The sequence below is a fragment of the Macrotis lagotis genome, chromosome 5, assembly GCF_037893015.1.
Source record: "Macrotis lagotis isolate mMagLag1 chromosome 5, bilby.v1.9.chrom.fasta, whole genome shotgun sequence".
Taxonomy (NCBI): Eukaryota; Metazoa; Chordata; class Mammalia; order Peramelemorphia; family Peramelidae; genus Macrotis; species Macrotis lagotis.
In genome coordinates this window covers 10,496,337-10,511,719 of record NC_133662.1, presented here as the reverse complement: position 1 = coordinate 10,511,719, position 15,383 = coordinate 10,496,337, and the positions used below count along the sequence as shown (strand labels likewise).

Here is a 15,383-nt window from a genome sequence, read left to right as displayed (position 1 = left end):
AAGTTCAGGTCTTCTCTGAGCCACCTAACTGTTTAAAAAAAAATACTTAATTTCCTTGCCCCCATACCACATTGCCTCTTCTAGATCATACACTTTAAAAGCAACCCTTTCTCTGTCCTTCTAATATATGAACTAACTTTATTAATATCATTCATGTGTTTATTCTTTACTGTGATGAAGATTAGAACCCTTTCAATCTGCAGGAACTTTCTGTATTCCTCTAAGTTTGCCATGTCCTCTCAATCTGCTTATACCATATACCAAAATTAAATCAAATAGTTGTGACCTTACTATAAAAGGCTACATAATAACAATACTGAAGGAAAGAAGGAAGAAAGTTCCTTTCAGGTTTTTATTTTTGGGGAAAATATTTAACTAAACAACCAAGAGAAAGAGAGACCATAATTGACAAAAGAATTTTGATTATCTCAAATTACAAGGCTTTTATTTAGCATGAACAAAATTGATATAGGAGAAACTATCATTTAGGGGGAAAAAATTTGCATCAAAATGCTCTGATTGGGGTGGCTAGGTGGCGCAGTGGATAGAATGCTGGCCCTGGAGTCAGGAGTACCTGAGTTCAAATCAGACCTCAGACACCCTAGCTGTGTGGCCTTGGGCAAGCCACTTAACTCCATTTGCCTTGCAAAAACCTAAAAAAAAAAAACACAAACCTCTAATAAAGACCAAATAGCTAGAGCATGTAGGAAAAAGATAAAGAAACATAAGAACAAAAATACTCCCCAATAGAGAATATATCAAAGAATGTTTTCAGAATAAATGTAAATGACCAATCAAAAAAAATTAATAAGGAAAATGCAAATTAAAGTAACTCTGAGGCTTTACATTATACCCATCAAATTGTTACAGATAAAAAAATGCAAGCAGTCAATGCAAGCTACAGGACAAATACACCATTATCACTACTAACTAGATTATAAATCGGTCAAATGATTTTAGAAAGCATTTTTGAAAATGTGCTAGAAATTTGACTAAACTCCTTGACTCAGTAAGACTACTCCTTGGACAAAAGAGGGTTTTAAAAACAAAAACAAAAAAAGAGGGAAAGATATCATTTACATACCAATAATAATATATATAGAAATAATAATAGGTAGCAATGACATAGTGCTTTAAAAGTTTGCAAAGCACCTTCCTTCCACATCAACTCATTTGATCCTAAATGTTACTATTAGCACTTTCTATAGTAAAAATAGTGAATACTCTTTTATTGCTGAATAGTTGAATTAAATATGAATGGATCATAATTTGTACAACAGGGAATCAATAGCAAGAATTTAGAAAACTTGTTAAGAATTGTGTAAATAATGCAAAGTGAAGAAGTAAACAATGTACACAATGACCCAAATAATATAAAGGAAAACAAGAGTAAAAGGAATCTGAACACAAATAAATGTAATGACTAATAAAAGAACTGATGATGAAATATATTTCCTTCATCTCTAGGCAGAAATGTAGACTATAGGTATAGGATGAAGCATATGATATAGATGAAGAAATAAATGATATGGTTTGTTTTGATTAACAGTATTTTGCTGCAAGGTAAAGGGAGAAATGACAGCTATTTTTAAAAGACCATATATCTTTTTTTTTTAAAAAAGAAACAAAAACAATTGGCTGCGGCTGCAGCCGGGGGTGAGCCAGGCCAGGCAGGGGCGCCATGGAGCTGGGGGCCGTGGGCAGCCCGGGGTACCACCGCTGAGCTGCCCAGCTGAGCCGCCCCAGCATGCTGCAGCCTGGGAGGAGGGCAGCCCCGGAGCGGGCCCGGCTGTGGCCTCTGGACGGCCTGGCATGGACCAGTGCGTGACGGTGGAGCGGGAGCTGTTGAAGGTGCTGCACAAGTTCGCGGGCTATGGGCAGCTGTGCAAGGTCAGCCTGGAGGAGCTCATTGACTACACAGGAGGCCTCAAGCATGAGATCCTGCAGAGCCAGGGCCAAGATGGTGAATTATCAGGGACACTGTCACTTGTTTGGACACAGCCCTGTAAAAGAATAAAGGACACAGTCCAAAAACTGGCTTCTGATCACAAAGACATCCACAGCAGTGTTTCCCGGGTTGGAAAAGCCATTGATAAGAATTTTAACTCAGACATCAGCAGTGTGGGCATCAATGGCTGTTAGCAGGCAGACAGCCAGTGGATCCTCGATGAGGTGATGGTGGAACACTTTTTCCAACAAGGGATGCTGGATGTAGCAGAGGAGCTCTGTCAGGAATCTGGACTGTCTATAGACCCAAGTCAGAAGGAACCATTTGTGGAATTAAATCAAATAGTAGAAGCATTAAAAGTCCGAGTTCTGAGACCTGCCTTGGAATGGGCCGTGTCCAGTCAGGAGATGCTCATGGCCCAGAACAGCTCCCTGGAGTTCAAGCTGCACCGGCTGTACTTCATCAGCTTGCTGATGGGTGGCAATGCCAACCAGTGGGAAGCTTCGCAATATGCCAAGAAGTTCCAGTCCTTTGCCCTCAACCATGAGAAAGATTCAGGTCTTGATGGGGAGCCTGGTGTATTTGAGGCAGGGCATTGAGAACTTGCCTTATGTTCACCTGCTTGATGCCAACCAGTGGGCGGACATCTATGACATCTTCACCCGGGATGCCTGTGCTCACTTGGGACTGTCAGTAGAGTCACCTCTCAATGTTAGTTTCTCAGCAGATCTCCTTGATGTTTATCAGAGCCGACAGGGCCACACAAACATCAAGGAGGTGATCAAGCAGAGGCAGTGTACAGGGGTCTGGAACCAGAAGGACAAGCTGCCTATTGAAGTGGACCTTGGTAAAAAGTGCTGGTATCATTCTATCTTCGCTTGTCCCATTCTTCATCAGCAAACAACAGATAATAATCCACCTATGAAGTTGGTCTGTGGCCATATTATCTCAAGAGATGCGCTAAATAAAATGTTTAATGGTAGCAAATTAAAATGTCCTTACTGTCCAATGGAACAAATTCCAAGAGATGCCAAACAGATCTTTTTCTGAAGAGATCACTTCAAATACCGCATGTCAGTGACCCTTGGATTGCCAGTGCATTTCCGAGGACTAGCCAGCACTTGCTGCATTTGCCGCCACAGACCACGGACTCCTGGGTCTCCTGAAGCAGTTGCTTCGGACCTTTGGTCAACATTGGAGTGTGTTCACCAGGAGGCAAGTGTTCCTGATTTTATCTTACTGTAGGGCTTTATTATACTCTTGGTCTTCATTTCTGATCAAGGAAATACACCAGCAGCTGTCATTCAATGCCGGTTTTTGTACTGAATTATATGGTGATTTTTTTTTTACTTTTTAAGAGTAGAAACAAGAATCACCCTCTCCCATATGTTGACTATTATCCTGCTTTTATTCTGTCATCCTCTTCTTGATGATTTTTATCCTTGAAGAATGTTTGTGAAAAAGTTTCATTTCCTGTTATGTGTACATAATTAAAAATACTTCAGAAAAAAAAAGATGCTCCACTGATGTGATCATGAAGAGTTCTCCCAACCTTGCTTACTTCAACTATAAAACTGAGCCGACACCTTTAATACCAACTTACAGGGCAATTGTGAAGATAAAAGCAATGATGTATAAAACTTTGAAAAAGTTTCCTAAAACATTATACAAAGCCAAGGTTACAAGGGGATAACAATTCAGACAGGCTACCCACCTCTGACAGACCTGTGATGGGTTTGATGTAGGAATTAGTTTTGCTTGATTATACTTCTTTGTAATAGGGATTTTGTTTTTCTAAATGGATAAGAGAATGATCTTTATAAAAATAAAACAATTCTGATTTGGAAATCAAGGTATTTAGGCCTCTATCAGAACCAAAAAGAATCTATAATTCCAACAGCATGAATCCATTATTTAAAAATCTTCCTTCTACTACTCTCTGGTTTTATTCCTTCCTCCAAGATTCTTAGGTCTTTTACTGTATGGAGTTTTACTTTACTGAATTTTATTTTATTTTTATTCATTTATTTTTTTTACTTTACTGAATTTTAAATGCATCAGGGTTAAATCCTAATTATGTCAATTAGTATCCCTTTTCTCTCTAGATCTATATTTCATCTGTAAAAAAGAGAAGGTTGAACTTTTACTCCAAAATCTATGATCCTATCTGTTTTGTCTCTCCAACTAGGTTTTGAAAACAGCAGGGAGGGATCACTCTCTGTTTTAATAATGTACTCTATATTGAGAATGACAAAGTCTTGAATGGATCTTTATTTTTAGGCTTTTGCAAGGCAATGGGGTTAAGTGGCTTGCCCAAGGCCACACAGCTAGGTAATTATTAAGTGTCTGAGGCCGCATTTGAACTCAGGTACTCCTGACTCCAGGGCCAGTGCTCTATCCATTGCGCCACCTAGCGGCCCCTGAATTGATTTTTTTAAAGTGTCAACCATGAAAGACATCTAGTAAGATAAACATTAACACTACAATATATCTATGACCTTATAGATGTGAGTATATTCCCTCTAGCTTGCAGATCATAATCAATCAATGACCTCCAATTCTGTGCAAATCTATCCTTATCCCTCCCAGCTCTTCTCCAAGTCTCTGTAATCTACCTATAGAAGTAAAACACTTCAGTTCTCAGAGCTAGTTTCCCTTCCTTTCCGCTTATACTCTTCCATTTTGATGCCACATTATTGCCTCTGACTCTCCACTTTCCTTTGAATCACACGCAACTTAGATTTTTCAGAAAATGTGGTATTCCAAGATTCAACAAATATTACTGAATCATGGATCTTTTTGTTATGAATCAACATGGTACCTGGAGTTGGACCTGGAATCAGGACAACCTTGTCTCAGAACTTACTAGTTATGTAACTCTGGGCAAGCCACTTGTTTATCTCAGTTTCCTCAACTGTAGAAAAGGACCTACTTATATAAACATGCTATTGTAGATGAATCAGTGGATAACAGTACTTATTTCTAGTCTATGTGATCTGTAATGACAAAATTTATGATACTGTAAATTTACAAATAATCTTATAGTTTAAGTATTTAAGAAATTTTTTATGCAAAGGGAAGAGAAAAGGAGGGTAGAGTGAAGGATGGGTACATATATATATATATATATATATATATATATATATATATATGTTTTGTCTTAGAATGTGGAATGTTAGTGCAGAAAGGAATCTTAGAGCTCATCTAAATCAACCATTTTACAAATGAGAAAATTGAAGTCCCAAGGGTTAAGTAATCAAATGATTTAGAATTTATTTCCTGGTAGCAATGAGACCCCATTTAAGATTAGATAATATGAATTTGGTTTTTGGTTTTTTTGCAAGACAATGGTGTTAAGTGACATTCCCAAGGTCACACAGTAAGGTAATTATTAAGTGTCTGAGGCTGGATTTGAATTCAGGTCCTCCTGACTCTAGGCTGGTGCTCTATCCACTGCTGTACCAACTACCTGCCCTGATAATATGGGTTTGTAATAGCCCAAGTTCCCACAAGACTTCTTCCTCTAGCCTTACTGGTTATTCTGAAAAAGTAGACTAATAAAGGTAACAAGAGATTAGCAAAGCAGGAATAGCAGGGAGACAAGGGGTCAAGGAAATGAGAATGACTGCCAATACCTTGCTGAAATCACTGATTCTTAAAGACAAAACTATAAAAGGAAAAAGTGAAGTTACTGCAAAGTTAATAGAGTGGAATTATAGAGAAAATGAGGGTGATTTTATCATAACTGAGCAAAAGGCATGTTCAGAAATGAAGCAATTAGAGAGGTATAAGAACAGATAATAACTAAAATAGAGAAAGGAAAGAAAGGGACCAGGACAAGGGGAAGAAATAAGATAGAGAAGAGAAACAGAGAAAAGGTCAGATTAAATAGTCAGGCAGACATTTGTCCTGCTTGTTTTGTAAAGAGGTTTTGACAGTTTAGGCAAAAAATTTTTATAAAGTCTTCTTAATCATATGATCTCTAAGGTCCCTACCAGCTTTCAATCCAGTGATCTTTTATAAGAAAAGCTATAGATATACTTAAAAACCAAGCCCTCTTTAATATAGAATTTAAACCCAAATAGATATTGCATGTAAATATATTTTGTATCTTTAGATCTTTTTCTGTAAAGTTATGTTTCTTGTTTGTTTTGAATGTTCAAACAAACTCACTTGATTTTTCTTGGAAAAATACTTTCTTTTTTCGAGAAAGATAAAATTTCTTCAGAATTTTATGTTTAGGAACTATTCTCCTTTCCCCATTCATCTATTTAATTTTGCTCCCTGAGCAAATGGGGGATTCTTTTTTTTTTTTTTTTTTAGGATTTGCAAGGCAATGAGGTTAAGTAGCTTGCCCAAGGCCACACAGCTAGGTAATTATTAAGTGTCTGAGGCCGATTTGAAATCAGGTACTCCTGACTCCAGGGTCAGTGCTCCATCCACTGAGCCAACTAGACACCCCTGGGGGGATTCTTTAAGTCAGATACTCTTATGGAAAGATACAACAGAGACTTATGGATCAACAAGAAATTATAGTAAAACTGTTCTTTTTAGGTTACAAGTTTAATTTAACTTGGAATATTAAGACAATAATATTTATCAGAGAAGCCTGGAAAGACTTCCATGAACTGAAGCTGAGTGAGATAAGCAGAATCAGAAGAACATTGTACAACCTAACAGCAACATGGTGATGATCAAACTTAATGGACTTGCTTATTCTATCAATACAATAATCAGGGACAATTTCAGAGCACCTCTGATGAAGAATACCATCTGTACCCAGAGAAAGAACTATGGAATTTAAACAAAGACTAAAGTCTATTACCTTCAATTTTTTTTAAAAGTGTCTTATGTACTACATAACTTAGCTATCTCTAATATTACATTTTCTCCTCAAGAATATGATTTCTCTTTCCACACATTCAATTTTGATCAATGTACAGCATGGAAACAATGTAAAGATTAACAGAATGCCTTCTGTGGGGGGAAAATGCAAAATTCAAAACCTTACAAAAATGATAGAAACTACTATTGTATATATTGTAAAGCAAAATATTAATATAAAAAGAAATCAATATTTAAAAATGTATAGGAAAATGAAAAAAGAATTAAGGGGAAAAAAGACTAGCACCTACCTCCCAGCATTTTTGTGAGAAATATTTATAAAACATTTCTCAAATTTTAAAATGCTATAAAAGTCAAGTATTATTGTACTAATTTTAAGAAATCATGGATCTCATTGACAAAGCTGCCTTATAATGTTTCAAGAACTGATATATAAGTCTCAGAAAAATTCAATCACAAAAATCTATTTAGTTTTCTTATAAACACATAAAAAATCCTTGAACCAACTGAAAAGAAATTAAAAAACATCTAACCCTAATGAAGTAACCATTCATTAAGTCCTACTTAGAGAGGACACCACAGGTTCTCAAAAGCACAAAAGTTCTAAATAGGTTAAACCAGGCTGGGATTGTTGGGATCCAGGGTCTCTAAGCTGTTTGACACAGTCACAGCAAGAAGACTCAAGGCAGTCACACTGTCTGATGGAACAACATTTCCTTCTTCAATATATATAGGGATTTCATGCATACCAATATTTATAGGTTTATTATTGATTACAATATTTACTCACCCTAATACTGGAATGACTATAAAGGAAGGATTTCAGAAAAATTCCTTGAATAAAACAGATTGTAAACTCTGTGGAAATTTAACAGGACTGCCTCTCCCTGAGGCATAAAAAAGGCTTCAACATTATGAAATCTCTGGAAAACCCAACACTGGGAATTCCAAGGAGATGTCAGAATATATACAGGGAAAACAGATACAAGATGGGTCAGATAGAATTCCAGGGAAATTAATAGTTCTGCCCCCCTTACCATACACAGGAATATATGAAAAAGATAGTGAGAAAATGGTACAGGTGACCGATATGTGAACTCCAGCAACCTTAGTTTCATGGGAAAGAATAAAAAAGTCACAGAAACTGTGGCTTCTATCAACAAGGCCTGAAAGAAAAATTGGTTATTGTAAGAGTTAGTGGATGGGTAGACAAGCATAAAGACCCTCACTACAGATTGTTAAGGAAGTGTATCTAAAAACATTACTTACACAAAAAATATAAAAAACTTTCCATCAAAAGAATTGCTTAATTAATAACTCTAAATGAATTAACAATTATACAGTGTAATAATAAATAAGGTAACAGACAGGTTAAAGTCACCATGGTCTGAGTAGAGATAAGAAATCAATTAACTATGATTATTACTTAAACTTGTAACCGAAATAAAAAGTCAAGAATTGCCAGGAGCTTAATGAAAAAAAGTGCAAAAGAAGGTGGCTTAGTCCTACCTGATCTAAAATTATATTATAAAGCATCAGTTAACTTGTAATCACATGATTAAAACTTGTAACCATATGAACTATATGAACAATGATTAAAATTGTATACTTTTGTAACCAAGGAAATGATCTTAGCTTGCTTGAAACCATGATTCTGAGACTATAAAAATAAATCCAAGCATCTGACAGTCACTCAGCCTGCTCCTGCCTTTACCCACTTGTTGACTCAACTCATTTCATGGACTCTATCCCTCCTGTCAGCTTCCAAGGACCCCATGGAGGCTGGACACCCCCCGGGATTAATTTTTTTTATTGATCCTGTGATTGTAAATTCATCTACCAAAGTCCTTGCTATGTAAATTAACTAGTCCCCTTGTCCCCACCTCTGCAAAAAGTAATGAAGCCATTCTTGAGATTTTATTGCTCCAGGAAACTAAAACTTGAAACATTTCCTTGATAATCTAAATTACCAGAGCCCAGTGCAAAAAAAAAAAATCAGAAGCTCTTACAGTTGGACATAATGTTGGACAGGCCATCATGATAAACATAGTATCAGAAGAGTTATTTCTTGAAATAATGTTGTTTCCTAGGTGAATATTCTTTCCATGTGATGTTAAGTAGAACTCTGTTGTTTCAAATTATATGCGGTACTGTTAAAGAGGAAAATTCTTCCTTTGGGCTTTTCATCCTAATTAAGGAGTCAAATTCAGGACAAAGGAAATTTAAAATATTTTATTATAAAGTATGCCAAGGTAGCAATGTTGACTGTTCACTGAAAATCATCAAGGGCTTCAAGGTAGGGATGATTTTTAAAGGTAAATTTAAAATAATCTAGGGCCTCCTCAGCAAAAGAAGTTGGACCATTGCATCTCAGTCCCACCCCTCTCCCATGGTAGCAAGAATGTGACTGTGAGAAATTTAAGGTGTTGATCTTCACAGGGTGTGGAGGGGAGCCCTTAAGGGATCCATTACAAAGGGGAAATGGCCCAGCCAATCACAAGACTGGAAGAGTCTACCTAATCACATTCCAGGGATACCAAAGCCCTACGGTCAAGAGTGACCTAGAGATCTTGACCTAATGCTACAGAGTTTGCTCAATTAGGTAAATGAATATTAACCCACACACCCCTGGGATTCTTTAGCATATCATACATTGCATTGCAAGAGGGAGAGGAAAGAGTTTCTGAGGAAAATAAATTGCCTAACTCCTGAGACTAAGGTGTGCCTCATGCCTAGGAGTGAGGTACCAGTATCTTGTAAGGTGCATCTCCCAAGGTTGGTGAATAAAACGTACAATTTTCTCTCACTCTAGCAGGGTTTTCTTTTCATTCATTTATAACAGTGACAATGTGCATGGAGAAGTATGTGACAAAGAGCAGGTAATACAACAAGTTTAAGAGGTTGAATGACTCCTCCAGAAAAGTCTCCCAATGATTGATTGATTGATTGATAAACAGGGAACAATGGGATATTGAGCCAATATAACTTTCAATAGTACAAGTGTCTCATTCCATCCTAATCTGAAACCTGACCAACTGGAGTGGCATTGAGGCAGGTGGGGACCACCATAATCCACAAAAGATCATGAAGAATACTCATTAACAACTAAATTTTTCAAAAATTTACCATGGGGGCAGCTAGGTAGCACAGTGAATAAAAGATAGGTCCTAGAGTCAGGAGGACCTAAGTTCAAATGTGACCTCAGACAATTGCCTACCTATGTGACATTGGGCAAGTCACTTAACCCCACTGCCTTAAATTTTTAAAAAAATTTAAAATTTACTATGTCCACTACATGCTATATTTCTGGCCCTCAAGGATCTTACATTCTATGGGGAAATAAAATGTGTACATCAATTGGAATAGTACAAGGATAAATGAGTAGGTGTTCATTAACAAAAAGGTAAATAAAAATGTAATGAAATGATTCTGGATTTGGTGTCAAGAGAGTCTGGGTTCAAATGCTAATTTACTTTGTCATTTTATATCTCAAGCTTTCAGTTTCTTCATCTGTAATAGAAAGGGTTGGATTAGAAGATCTCTGAGATTACTTCCAGCTTTAAGTCCCTAATCAACTTTAAGAAACCAAGCTAAACTGAGTCCAGAAGGAAGATCAAGCTTCTTAGAGGTAGAGGTGAAAAAGCAAATGTCTTTCAGATATGGGAAATAGTTTGTGTGAATGATGAGAGGTGGTAGAATTCAGAAAACAGTTCAGGTGGTCTGCAACAGAGTTCATAAAGAGTAGCAGTTTGAATGAAATAAGGCTGAAAAGTTGGATGGAAGTCATATCTTGTAGTAGTATTTTTCAAATGTATAGAGATATTGTTCTGATTGATGATATAAATTCAATTAAACACATTATTTAAGCCACTTAACCCCGTTTGCCTTGCAAAAAAAAATAAAAATAAGAAAATAAACACATTATTGATTTAATGGAAATTTTATCAATAAACAATTTTCTCAATCAATGGAAAAGGTATAAATTCATGACCCAGGTTATTCTGTCTCTTAATAAGCTGCAAGTTGCAAACTGCCATCTGCAGAGTTAATGACACCAATAAAATCACAGACCCATCAAATACTAAAGTACAAAGCAATATCAATTGAAAGAGTAATGTCTTAAATTTGTTCTGCCCCATCACTGCCATGTAATTCTAGGGCTGTATTATTTTGTTCATAGAATCTTTTTTTTTAGGTTTTTGTGAGGCAAACGGGGTTAAGTGACTTGCCTAAGGCCACACAGCTAGGTAATTATTAAGTGTCTGAGACTGGATTTGAACCCAGGTACTCCTGACTCCAAGGCTTTATCCACTACGCCACCTAGCCGCCCTATAGAATCTTATATTGACTTCTAATTTGGTCAATCTTCCTTTAATCTCTCCTTATCCCAGACACTACACCACCAAATTAGTCATCTAGAAAAACTTAAAAGGATCATAAATTTAAAATTGGAAAGGGCCCTTAGATCATAAATTTAAAACTGGAAGAAGCAATGCCTACATTTTGCAGATGAGGAAATTATGTCATTAAATAAAATAACAAGGGTCCACAGTTTCCTACAAAAGATTTTTATCATGCAAAGAAAAATTGGAGAATTCAAGGAAATGGGCTTCCTTTATTCTGTCAAAGAGAAGTATAGATTCCTTTAAATTCATGTCAATGACTATGCTAATAGAGACATTTCTTCTTTTGAACAGAAAAGAATCCTCTTTTGTTTTAACAAGTACATCTTTCCTTTGTTCTATGCAGACCAATAAGTATTACTCTTTTTTCTCCTGGATTATGAGAACAGTAGAATGTATAAGTATTACCAGCCTAATTGTATAGTACACAGACATTACTTGGAGTGAAACAAACTGCACTTTGAAATGTCTTGTTATATATACTGGTTTACTGATGAACAGCTCAAAGAGAATTTATGAAATTTAACAAAATAAATATTGATTATTATAAATCCATATAAGCAAAAGCTCTTTGGGTAGTCCTCAATAATGTTTAATAGTGTAAAGGAGTTTCACAAAACAAATGGAAGAAAAAATTGTTTACCTCTGTTTTTACTGAAAAGAACCAATCAATGGGGACCCAGAGTGGAAACGTCCCACATGTGCAGCATTTACCTTACCTTAGGTGTCATAATTTCTCTAGTCATTATTACAACGTGAGTGATCCTAACTAGGAAGGGAATCTCTTTGTACACTTGGTCTTGAGACCCCTTAAAAGAGGTATTCTAAAAAAGGCCAAGAATGAAAACCAAAAAGGAAAGGAGCACCCAATATTTATTTCTTTTGGATAATCATTAAAAAGGGAAAAGAAGGAAGCTCAGTAATGAAGACATTTTCTTATTTTTCCCCTTAGTTTTTGCAAGGCATTAGGGTTAAGTGATTTGCCCAAGATCACACAGCTAGGTAATTATTAAGCTTCTGAGGCCACATTTGAACTCAGGCTCTCCTGACTCCAGAGCTGGTGCTCTATCCACTGAGCCACCTAGCCGACCCTATGAAGACACTTTCTTGGGGACTTGGGTTGCCTGTTTTATGGAAAAGCTATTTATTCAATTTCTTATTCATTCAGTTCCATTTCTTTCCTGTGCAGAGAAGAGAGCTCTTTCAGACCAAAGTGTCCATGGGGAGCTTTTGAGGCACACCCAAGAGCTAAGTGAGCCTTTAGTCTAAAGCCCTTTCCTAAATTCTCTGTTATTTTTTAATTGGCTCTAGGCTTCACATAGAGAGGTATTACAGGATGATTACATGATTGGTGGTTACATGTTAGTTCATGGAGGAAACTAATAATAAGAGTATTTGGAAACACTGAGCCATAGGAAACATTTTAACACTGAACAAATCCTAGAAAAAAAAGAAATTTTACTTGTCCCAAAATACCACTTTAAAATAATTCAGAGGTGGTTTTCCCTCCCTCCCCATAGTCCATACAATTATTCTTTGTAAAAATATGCTATGGTCTTAGAAGAAACAAGGTAAAAAATGTGTTGAATAATAACAAAACACTTTTCACACAGATATCCGTAGATCTAAACAACTGGAAAAATGTCATTTGCTCATGGGTATACCGAGCTAATATAATAAAAATGACAATTCTACCTAAATTAATTTACTTATTAGTATCAAAACAATTAAACTATTAAACTTCTACAGAGACAGAAAAAATAGAAACAAAATTCATCCGGAGGAAAAAAAGATAAAAAATATAAAGGGAATTAAAGAAAAAAAATGCAAAGATGGATGACCTAACTGTATTAGATCTAAAACTATAGTATAAAATGGCAGTCATCAAAACTATCTAGTACTGGCTAAGAAATAAAGAAGTGGATTTGTGTAATAAATTAAGGACAACAATAACAGTAGCAAATCACTACAGTAATCTACTACTATTTGATAGATCCAAAGACTTGAGCTACTGGGATAAGAACTGGGAAAACTGGAAAATAATTTGGCAAAAACTAGGCATAAACCAACATCTCACACCCTCTACAAAGATAAGTTCAAATGGGACAGGTTTGAAGACATAAAGGGTGATGACATAAGCCAATAGTTTATCTGAAAGATCTATGGAGGGGTGAACAGTTTATAAACAAAATTAATAATTAAATTAAAAAGCTTTTGCACAAACAAAACCAATGCCACCAAGACTGGAAAGGAATGCAGAAATGCAGAAAACTGGGAAACAATTTTCACAGCTAGTGTTTCTGATTAAGGACTCATTTCTAAAATATAGAAAGAACTGAGTCAAATTTATAAGAATACAATTCATTTTTCAGTTGATAAATTGTCAACTTATATAAACAGGTAATTGTCAGCTAAGGAAATGGAAAAAAAATGCACCAAATCATTACTGATTAGAGCAAAGTAAAACAATTCTGAGGTACAACCTCATACATATCGAAAAGGCTAAAGTGACAAAATACAAGAAAATGATTGATGTTGGAGAGGATGTGGGGAAACTGGGACACTGATGTACTATTGGTGGAGTTTTGAACTGATCCAAATATTTGGGAGAGCAATTTGGAACTATGACCAAAGGGTAATAAAACTGTGCATACTTTTTCTTTTTTTTAGATACTGTGTATACTTTTTGATCCAGAAATATCACTATACTCCAAAGAGATAAAAAAAAAAGATAAAGACCACAAGTATAAAAATATTTACAGCAGTTCTTTTTGGAGTGGCGATGAATTGAAGAGGTTATGGTATATGAATACCATTGTTCTATAAAAAGCATGGAAAAACTTGCATGAACTGATATTGAATGAAGTGAGCACAACCAAGAGAACATTATACACATTACTGTTTCTTATAAAACAATAGTATTCTATAGTATTCATACACCATAACTTGTTCAGCCATTCCCCAAATTGATGGGCAGCCCTTTAATTTCCAATTCTTTGCCACTCCAAAAAGAACTGCTCTCCCAAATATTTGGATCAGTTCACAACTCCACCAAATACTATTGAAAGAAACTGAGAAGATATGAAACTAATAATGTGTGCTAATCAAGTCTTTTTAACTAGAGTAATAAAAACTCTTCTCTTACCATTAATCAAAGTACACATTATTTTCTTTAATATGTTACTGAGATAGGAGAGGAGACAGAGAAGTCAACAATGACTATTTTCTTGGTTTCCTTTTAGGGGTAACAAGTTTTAAGCTTTTCCTCCCAAGTTTTTTGTATACTTCTTCACATAATCTGGGAATGGATCTCTCTTAAATTCTAAAAAATGCATCAAAACTGACCAGGACCAACCGTAACTCTGTAAACAGAGCACTGGAGTTGTAATCAGCAAAAGGTGTCATATTTTATAAGGCTTTTCCTGACTGCTCTAGCTACCAGTGACTCCCACCCCTCCCTCTTCACACCAAAATTGCTTTATACCTCTTCATCTATATAATTATTTGTGCATAAAACAGTGATGTTGAGTTCAAATAGAAACAGATCTGTGAGGCCATATGTTGACTTTTAAAAACCACAAATTAATATTATCTATATTGTATTTTTATTTTACTAAACAGTCCTCAATTACATTTTAAATTGGTTCAGCTGCACAGCCAGAGTTCTATAGGTCTTAAGTTTGATGTCTCTGGTGTACATGTTATTTCCAATACAATTCAAATTCCTTGAATGCAGAGACTATTTCTGTTTTTGTTGTTGTATTCCCAGTACTCCTTACAATGTTTGACATGTCACAGTAATGTAGTAAATTCTTGCTGACAGATCTTTCTTCGTTTTTTATCTATTGGTCTTCCTTTCCAAATATCCTAGGAATGCTTAGAATGAGGTATCTTGTAAAGTTTTCTATACATTTGTTTTTTCCTATACTGTTTCTCATTATTGAGATAATATATGTCAACCTTCCACTATTCTCCTCTTAATATTTTAGAAATAAACTTTTCATACAGCTATTATTCTTAGTTGCCATACTGCTCTGCTTAGGAAAAAAAATCAAATGTTTTCTAGATGAAGTAGTTTCTAGATTCTTATGGTTATTGTGGCAAGTGGTTTCCATATGTTACCATTTGCAGATGAAATTGTGCTATTTTCATCAAGCCTCAGCTCCTAAGAAAGATGTGTAAGGAAA

General features: G+C 35.6%; 1 protein-coding gene and 1 pseudogene across 3 annotated transcripts in view; one reads left to right on the top strand and one right to left on the bottom strand.

Annotated features, from left to right (window-relative positions):
* CMTR1 (cap methyltransferase 1) overlaps positions 1-15,383 on the bottom strand; it is a 191,556-nt gene that overhangs the window by 164,516 nt on the left and 11,657 nt on the right. The gene's annotated exons all lie outside the window — the stretch shown is intronic.
* Positions 1,813-3,175, top strand: LOC141523550 (E3 ubiquitin-protein ligase RMND5A pseudogene; annotated as a pseudogene).